This window comes from Penicillium canescens (assembly GCF_028828765.1).
Source record: "Penicillium canescens strain IBT 15451 chromosome Unknown utg000003l_segment0_segment0, whole genome shotgun sequence".
NCBI classification, from domain to species: domain Eukaryota; kingdom Fungi; phylum Ascomycota; class Eurotiomycetes; order Eurotiales; family Aspergillaceae; genus Penicillium; species Penicillium canescens.
Genome location: NW_026703965.1, coordinates 4,384,265 through 4,394,258, shown reverse-complemented (window position 1 = coordinate 4,394,258; position 9,994 = coordinate 4,384,265).

The following is a 9,994-nucleotide window of genomic DNA, read 5'->3' as shown; positions in this document are numbered from 1 at the left end:
GGAAAGGGGAGCAAGAGGATCAGGATTTGTAACACGGACACGCACTTTGTTGATCAAAGAGGACGGGGGATTGGTGATGGAAAGAGAAAAGCAGGGCTGGAATACTCAGAAGTGTGAGGGTGCGGTGAAGAGCAGACAAACCAAGGGTTACTTACCTAAAACAGACAGTTAGTGTTAAGTTTCTCCTTCTCCCAAGCTTTCTGCCTCGCATTCCCAGGATCCAGCAACAGCATGCACTGCATCAAACTGGGATCTCCTTTGAATATGAGGAGCCTTAGCTTAACGGAAAGCAGCATTCGACACTTCCCAGCAACGACTGCGCACATAGCATCCACAAAGCGGCTCCGGGGCAACTGAAGACCCCTGGAAGATCAACCTCACTGAGCTGTACGACAAGTGACAGAGAGCATGACTCAACTGTTGATGTATGTGGGAGCGTCCAGAACATTCCTCCTAATCGAAGATTTTTCCAGGCTCAGAAGTGCCATCTCCTTCCCGTTTCTCTGAATTTCATTTTCGCGAAGCCTCTTTCCTCCTTCCATCCCCGCACATCTATCGATGTGCTACAGGTTCACTTCCGCATTCCCGAACCCTGTCGACCTTACGTTGTGTAGACGAAGAGTTGGCTTCCTAGCCAGGTGCCGTCTCAAACAAGCACGAGGGGAGTTTTCCAACCTTCGGTATACGAGATGACAGGTGGTCCAAGAAGGAAAGCATGCAGATCGGTCTGCTGAGCTTCAGAGTGCTATGTTATAGTGAAAGTTTGTTGCTAATGGTAATGGGGTTCGCGCAGGTCCTGCCTTGAATGATTCGGCGAGACAATGTCCCATACGAACGAGAACGTACGAATGATCGATCCGTGCAACAAACATACCCTTATCGTCATATGGTAATATATTCTTGGGGATGTAGAGTGTACGTGAGGCCTCAATCGTACCTCTGCAAGCCCCAAACTTGAAGGCTGTCATGACCAAACCGTGATCAGTGAAAGCACAACACCGAGCATATTTTTTCCGGACAAAACGGTACCAATCCTATATCCGGAGCAAGGCAGAAGCACCAAAAGAGGAAATAAACGGATATTGGAAGCAGTACCTTGGAATCCACTTCAAGGAACTAAGAGCAATGATGTCCCAGACCCAGCGAGGACGGCACTGAACCTATTGGATGTGTATTGGCATGCTCCCTAATACCAAAAAGAGAGTGAAATATGCATGGAAATAACAATTCGTTCAAAATGGAATGTAATAAACAAGAGACTATTCGCAAGCTTCGGAGAGAACAGCTTCATTTGACTTGCTCATTGAGTGTATCTGAGCTAAGCCTTTCTATCCATCTACCAACATCAAGATACAACCTTCAAATTTGGAATAGGTGGTACTCCTCCGCATAAATCTGTATATAATTTAACAACTCGAGCGCTTGGTCTCTGATAATATGGTCTCGCATGGGGCCTGGAACAGTGATGCATTTGGTGAGGATGATATTGAGGCTTTCAAAAGGAGCAAGCAATTGGAGCACGCTATTTGATACTATAGGGATCAGTGTTGCATCAACTCCGGTGATTTCTACCGTCCACTTATCAATTGTCTCAATTTCCAGGTTGTATGAGCGGAACTCCCCAGCGATCACGCCCAAAATTCTCAGTGCTTGTAAAACTTGAGTCTTTAAGGCTGACTGGAGAGCCTCAACGAGAACTTGAGCAGAGCCAGTTTGGTGGTCTGGAAGGGTTTCAGAGGACCAAAAGCGTGAGCACTGCGTGACTGAACCGAGTCGCGGCACTGACGTTGTTGTCCCTTGACTGCAATAGTCTACTTAGCACTACAGAAAAGACAAGTTCGAAAGTACAGCAATGCAAACCTTGTTTGATCATCTCTGGCTGGTAAGTTACCTGCGCCAGTTTCCTCAAATACCGTCCGGCCTGCACTTTCTGCTGTCCCCTGGGCGCGACTGGGGCTCAACTGTGTTCTTTGCTTTGAGTGTTTCCGGCCCCCTAAGTCCTGGTACCTATTGTGCTTCTCCTTTTCCCCCCGTCTCCGGTGGAGGTGATGTAGGTGTTGATTTATGCGGCAGCGTAGGACTTTTTTCTCGATGAGTCACATCAGGCCGAGAAGGTTGGTACATTCTGCCACAACAATGAATTAGCTTGCAGTCTTTTACGCCCAAGAAGACTGCGGAGGCGGTTTACCTGCAAGCAGTTTGTTGAAGCCGACTGGAATATGAGACGAGGTTGTATCCTGCCTCCTGGCCAAAATGCAGGTGCGGAGATCGGAAGGGGCGATCAGAAATCTAGGGCATGACACTGATTTTACACCTGGCTGGGAGCACGACACCACCAGAGGCACTCGTGGCCAGTAGAAACCCTAGCAACCAGACTTGGAAGGGTGAGTGGATCAAATGATAGGCGCTCTTGCCTCACATAGGTGTCCCGAACTGACCCGGACCGACCTCGGGTTCTTGGTCTGAACCTTCACTTTACCTACTGCCTACATTCTTGGCCCGCGGCAAACGGGTCATTGGCCTGGTAGGCCATCTATAGTTTTTTTTTTTTTTTTTTTTTTTTTTTTTTTTCCTTTTGCCTCCATTACGACTGGACTCTAGCATACGCAATGAACTAGACGCTGGAAGGCCATTTCACGCTCCAGCCTCCGCCCCCCTACTCCTCGTTATACCATAAAATTAGCAGAATCTGATGATCAAACCACTCATCCATTTGGGTTTAGTGGAGCATGACTTGGCAATCATTGGCCACCTTGCCCTCGATAGCCAGAGGCCCCATGGATTTTGGCCTGAATCCTCTTACATTAACGGTCAGGTTGGCCGGCGCCAGTGGCTAGCACTTTTGCTGCAAGCCCGCAGCAATTTTACAAAACATACCATCACAAAAGTTAATACGGTGTGTCCGTGGGTTAGGCTAGTGTTAAAATACGACACAAATAGGCAGCTAGCCTTCTTTCATCTTCACTTTCTCCATTGCATTTCATTATCTCATCAGTTTCAACTCTATCCACTAGAAATATTCTGGCCCTGTGACTAGTATTTTACACCATGATCATCAGGTACTCGAAGGGAGAGTTACCTCTTCGAAATGATTCATCTTCGGATCAGGATGTGCCGGTAGCCGGGGAAGCGATGTTGCACACAAACCAGGGCAATAAAGTATGTCTCTGCCAAAGCAAGCACTGCTGATCATATAGAGCTACGTGCTAAGCCTTAACACTAGACTTGTTCCTCTGGCTTCGAAGCTAACCAGACCGGCGAGCATAAAACGAACCCAGGTATTTCCATAACCGACCGGCGGTTTACCCCTTCCCCAACGTGTCTCCTGATCGCAAGGTTACAGGCCACACTAGCATACATTCCATGTCAAACTTCATCCTCAACGGCGGATCAATCATGAATGGCGGAATCAAAAATACTCGGCACAAATATAGAGAACAGCCGAAGCAGAATGGCCGGACGCCGGCAGTCAGGAAATCTGAATCGCATGTCCAGGACGTCAGTATGGTGTGAAAACATTTTCTGCGATTATTGGCTTGACTTGTCAAGTTGCTCATACTTACCGCAGGTTCGAAATATACGGTATGGTGCAGAAATGTCGGCCTCCAATCCCCGGATGAGCAATGTCAATATTAGCCGAGGAGCAAAATTTGCGAACCGAGACATGAGTAGAGACGAGTTCATGGACTACTACTGCTGGGGAATTTTAGGGGTAATCCAGACCATTAAGCTCTGTAGAAGCTTCTACCTATTGGATACTCATGGATTTCAGTGGATGGGTCAAGTTAGGATTGCTCTGTTCCCTAGGGAGTTGTCTAGAGTGGTCCTGAATGAAACACGGAGCTTGGTGCAAGTTGGCTTGAGTACTTTCGATAGCGGGTCGAGGATCACAGGTAATAGGAGTCGGTTATAGTGAAATGGTCCTTGTGATTGACAGGTCAATGTTGCAGCTAAGAATGCTACGTACATGAAGCGAACCACCGCATGCTCCAAAGCCCGTAAACTGTACAATACAGATCTCCCATCAACAGGTGGCCTACATCCAGGGAACCTAGGTTATCCTTCTATTTCAGCATGTGGAAGCCATAATAAATGAATTGTGATCTGTGGGAGATGCCGGAAGAGGGACGTGCAGTTCGCAAGGGGCGAAGGATTCTGGCATTGGGGCCTTCCCTATAAGGTATGGTTCAGATTTCATACCCTCCTTAGTGTGCTAAACAAACACCGGTTATAAGGGAAATGGTTGGGATTTCGGTTCAATATGGCAATCCGCCCAATCGCAATCTGTATCCCTGGTATGAGTACGGATCGGGGTCTGCAGCGACCCTATCGTAGTCATCGCTCTTGCTAGGTACGACAGTGGCGTCTGCGGGCGAGAAGCAGGATTCTGGTTTTCGGCGTGGAGAGCTACTTCCATTTTCCAGCATGTCCGAGTCTAAAGGTACATGCAAGGGGTTTTTCATTTTGACTAACTACCCTGATGGCTTTCTTTGGATACCCTCGAATGGTTCTAGCTTCAAGTTTATACCAGGGAAAGGTCAGTCCAACCGTACGAATCAGTGAAGTTACGTGTATCCAATTTCTGGTTTGTCGGGCAGTTCATGTAAACGTGTGTGTAATAGGCGCAAATTTTGCCACTGCATCCTCCCCTCCATCCATTGCCATCACGTCGCGATACTGCATACGCTTCACGACCGTCTCCTTTGCCCAATCGAATTTGATTTCAACCTCCAATTCATCAATAGACAGGGGTTTGACTCGGTCGTTGAAAGTGTATTTGATAGACCACACGTTGACCACATGAGACTGAGCAACATCCCCCACCCCGGCCCTGGAAAATTCCGTCCTTTTTTCCAAACCTGGAGGGTCACTGACAGTGGTGCATCCACTGTATGAGATCATGGTATGTGCCCAATTTGTCTTTGGCTGGGTGCTGTCCGTCTCCTCCTCGAGGGAGGGCTCCCTTGCATCCATGAAGGCAGTTGTGCCCTTTACATAGTTTTAGCATGTATCAGGCGGAACGGATAATTCAGTTTTCAGACCTTTGAGAGACCAAAACAATGAAAAAATCGCAAAATGTTCATGGCAAGCGAAGATTCGAATGGGGACTGGCTAAAAGTCACTTCGATGTGTGCACGCACAACCAACATCAATTGGAAGCGTGAGCATTGAGTAGGTTTCATGGGTATGGAAGTGAGGACGGTCTCTTTCATACTCGGGGGTGGTAAAAAGGCTAGTTTTGCTGACATTACACATTTTCTATGGTTCAGGTATAAATCCTGCGGCATGGTCTGATCTATCCTCTTTCTAGATGCGTGTGTGATAGCCCCTGCCGACCGCACCCTGCCTACCCTAGCCCATCTGATTCTAGGCACTCACGACCGATCCCAACCGTCATCATGACCTCAGTCACCGCGGAAAAGCTGCTATCAGACTTATCAAAGCAACTGGATATTTTTATTCGCTTTATCAGTATCGACTTAACCTCAGTCATTCTAGAAGGAGTTTCGGACCAAGGATGCCTGCGGGCTGCGGAACTCATAGCAACGGGAGAGAACACCCACATCTGGTTACAACGGATCCAAGAAGTCCATCAATGGACCTACTTGGCTTTGTGGGAGCAAGACTGGCTTCAACGGACTGGACGCAATAAGCCTACACCATGCTCGGGGTCCCATCGACTAGGCACCATGACCACATTCATCCAGGAAGAGAAATTATCCGACAGTCACAAGACCAAGAAAGCACTCCAGCATGGGCGCAGACTGATACGATTTGAATATGAACTTGGACTTGGAATTACGCTTCTTTTCGTACCAGTCCTTCCTGCTTTCCGCTGTTTGACCTTAGCTGAAGAAGCTAGGACGATGGAGATGCTGCGAGATGGCGACTTTGCGCAGATCATGTACCAGGCGCAAGCTCTGGCTTGCCTGAGGTTCAATTATCAATGCATCCATGGAATTTATCCCGGTAAGCTAATACGGACCAGTTACCTATATTGTCTAGCTAAACTGTTCCCAATAGCAATGTCCTGCCCACCACATGCAGATCCAGCATGCCATAGCGCGGTTTCCGCTAGATCTTCATGAAAGCAAAAGCTTCACGTGCTGATGATGTATCCAGCCCCCACGGGTGCTCAGAAAACCCTTGCCAAACAAAGGATCCTCCAGCAGGCAGTGAAATTACCATCTTGACTGCGCCTCGCACGAACAGTAGTTCATTTGATCGTAAATCGAAAGACCTCGGTGTACTTCTTTCCTGTGCGAATTCGGTGCTCGTCAAGTGGTGGGAGATCGGATAGAGCTTCAAGGTTGTCACTCTATCCTCTATGGTATCTGAGAGGGCCCGGAAGACGGAAAGCCCATTTCGGCAAGGATGGGCGGCATTGATTCCCCAGTTTAGGCGATCCGACGAGTGGACGATGACCGGGCCTTGGTGGAGAAGGAAGGCAGGCCTCCCGGTCACTTCTTCGACCTTCCTGGTGAACTGTCATTATGTTTAGTTTTGTACAATGACCACTGAATTGAAGGACACACATCATTACCCTGGATTCCAAATCTCAGGAAGCTCTCGCATGCATCATGATCCCCTCTCCCATACATGACGGGCCCCGACGCTTCCTTTGGTCGTGTTCGAAGAGATTTCTTCACCTCCGTGACAATAGACTGGGGTGGCAAGTCGGCTGGAAGTATGCTATATCCCATAACCTCCATGGTCGAGGACCCTCTGTTGTCGTCACGGAAAATGGCTTGGTTGGACGTCATGTCTGCGGAGTAATACAGTCTAGCCAAATGAGGCTTAGTTCCGTTTGGCGAAATTTGTAGGACTTGTCCCACTATAAAAGAAAGAAATGATTATTTCTTGTACCAATGTGTAACCTGCGGGGAATATGCCTTTTTATATTGCTTCGACTTAGCGATTAGACAAATGCGTAGGTGCTTCTAGCCTTCAACGGGAAGACGGAACTATTAGGACGATGGGTAACATGTCATTCTCCGCGCGTACTATCGCACCAAAACGTATCTGTTGGGAAACCAAGGCCGAGGAGTTTGTTGGTCTTCTAATATGCATTGTAACCATTCAGCTATGGCCATTATGAATCCATTCACTGGACTCATTGCAAGGCTTACGGTTCCACTCTCAAAGTTCTGTCTATCTACAATTCGAGGATTACAATTCTTCCAGAAAGAATAATATCATGATTTAATGAACAGACTTAATGGACGGGGGCTTGTTAATTTCATCAGAAAGAATACAAAAGCGTACATAAGGATATGGCATTTAATACAGGAACGAATAGCTGTCGTCTAAAAAACTAACGCAACCAATGTTTCAAGCGGCTCAAGGCGAAGACATGCCTGTCCAGTATCGATGATCATGCTCAGAACAGGTACCTTTCCCCTCTTCCGAAGAGCCTCACATCCGATCCCGGAACGAAGTTAGATAATAACACCCGGAGAACAGCGGTTGGGTGGCTGACGCATACATCGGTATTCGAGAATAAACGCTCCTCTTGCAGAGAATATGCTGCGTGCCGATAACTTAGAAAATATTTCCAGCGTACGGTTTAGTAAAGGCTCGACCTCTTGGTCTTCCTTTCCTCCCTGGAGCCTCGCAGCGCCTGCGATGAGAGTATATGCTGATTGTTCAGCATAGTAACTTCCGAGACCTCGTATATACCAAGCATATGATTTGCACTGCATGCTCTCAGCCAAAAGATTGAATACACGCAACGTGGCTTTTGCAAACGCAATACACTTCAATGCAGATAATCTTGTTTCTGATGTCGTCTCCCCGTCTAGGTATCGCTGAAGACAAGGCAAAAAGAGAAGATGAAGCAGATAGTTGATATAGCAGTGCAGTATACCATAGCCGCTTTGATGAGAGATTGACTGCGAACCAGGTCCACCGAGCTTGGTGTTAAGCTCGCTGCAGACTTTCTCCATACGGTCTAGCTCAGTCTCAAGGACAGCGAGGGTACACTCTGACATCAAACCACGCTCTGCGCTCACACAGATCGTGTCTGATATCTTCAACAGTTGAGAATTCAACATGGTAAACGTCGTCTCCCTGGGAGATAATTCTGCGGCACCTGTTGATAGGCTTGAATGTTCAGGATACTCTTTGCAGATATCAGTTAGTAGCTGTATACCTTGGGTGAGTACCGGGTTGCGGTAGTAGTCGTGCATCTGAGCGTTGAGCATAAACAGGGCTTTCAGGCTAACCAGAATACATTGGTATTCCTCGCAAACCTTGGGCTGGACAACACACTGCTCGGTATCCACATGACATTTGGTAGAAATTGCCGCACGGCAGGCCAGTTGCAGGTCACTGAATACATCCTCTCCACGGTGTGTGCGACCATAGATTATGAGTACCATCGCTTTCAGTGAACTCTGTGATATTTCAAATGGTGGGTCGTTGGTCAACAGACAGTGCCAGGCAGCTTCCTCGTACCGCATCGACAAATCATCGGAGAAACAGCCTCTTCCAGAATCTTCTTCCGCACGGCAGGCTAGTGCTAGAATTGCAAAAAGCAAGGATAGCCAGGATTGCGGCGCGACATTAAAATTGCGGCAGAATGCCTCATACTCAGCTTCGAAGCTGGCGGCGTCGATGACACAACATAGCTAGCGTGGTGTTAGTGAACATATCTCGGCAGTTTGATAGGCCAACTTTACCATGGACATAGATGTAAAGTATCTTTCTATAAGATGGTCAATCACTTCACGGTTTGGGAGGACGTCGAGGAGTTGCTCATATGAAGCGCACCCTGCCAGTGAAGATAGGCCAACAGCACTGTCGGAACTGCTGACATCTGGGCTTGGAGTTCTGCCCAGCTCCGACGGGGCAGTCAACCTGCTGGTTTTGGGAAGTGGTGTGGTAACTCCCTCTGACTCATCGTGGAATGCTCGTCTCGTATCACTAGCAGCAAGAGTGGAGGTGTAGGATGACGGACTACTGTAAGACTCTTCATGGAGGGGGCTCTCAGTCGGTTGGACTGGGGCCTTCTCTAGTACTGCATTCCAGGATGACTCGGCGGGAATATCGGACTGACATAGAGGTGTATGTGGTATTGTGGGTTTCGTGTGAACTGTTTTTGCAAACTCACACGTACTTTCAATTCCACGAAGAGTACATGATACACACGGAGGTCCTTTGCCAGTGCAGCGGATTTTCTTGGCGCGGCACGGCAGGCAGGCAGATCTGGCCCTTGCCAGGTGCTTCTCGCTGCGCGAGCCAAGCTCAAACGTACATGCTCCATTTCCACGTAGAACGCATTCCTCACACGGGGGTCCTCCCCTGCAAAGCGTGCTGTTCGTGAGACAGGGGCCGCATGCGTCACTTTCGATCCTTGCCTGCTGTGCAACAAGCTTCCTGCTAATTGCAGTGAGGACAAATTCACAAGACTCTTTCCCCCGTTCAAAACAGTTCTGACAAGGAGGTCCCCCAGCGCAGCGTTTCCTAGTAGTGCGACAAGTTTCGCATGCTGTACTAGTTCGAGCTGCCATAATACACTGAGATTGCTGACTCCTCGAGCTCTTGGAATAGAAAGGTCATTCAATGAATAAAAATGAAGGTTCTTGTAATGCTGGTCTGGCGATTGGTAACTTTATAATTGACAGGAGACGCCGCGACTTTCAGACTTACTTTAGTGGAGTAGGACGGCTGACCTTGAACCCAGTTATAGCCTCTCGGCTTCTTCCGTCCAACATGATCGTTGGTTAATCCGTCATCTACAGTACGTTCTAGACATGGTGTATACTCCCTTCTGTCGAACCGGGCAACCTATTATTATGTTGTAATGATGTCTTGCCGAAAGAGGAGAGTATCTGCTTTGTAGCTGAACTTTTATAAACGCCGAAAAAGGCATACTAAGTGGAGATCTATCCCGACAGAGTGTAATGCCTCGATTACCATCTCGAAAGTGTTCTAAATAAGGCTGGAAATCAATGGCCAGGTTGTTGCAAACGAGTAGTAAAAGGAATGATAT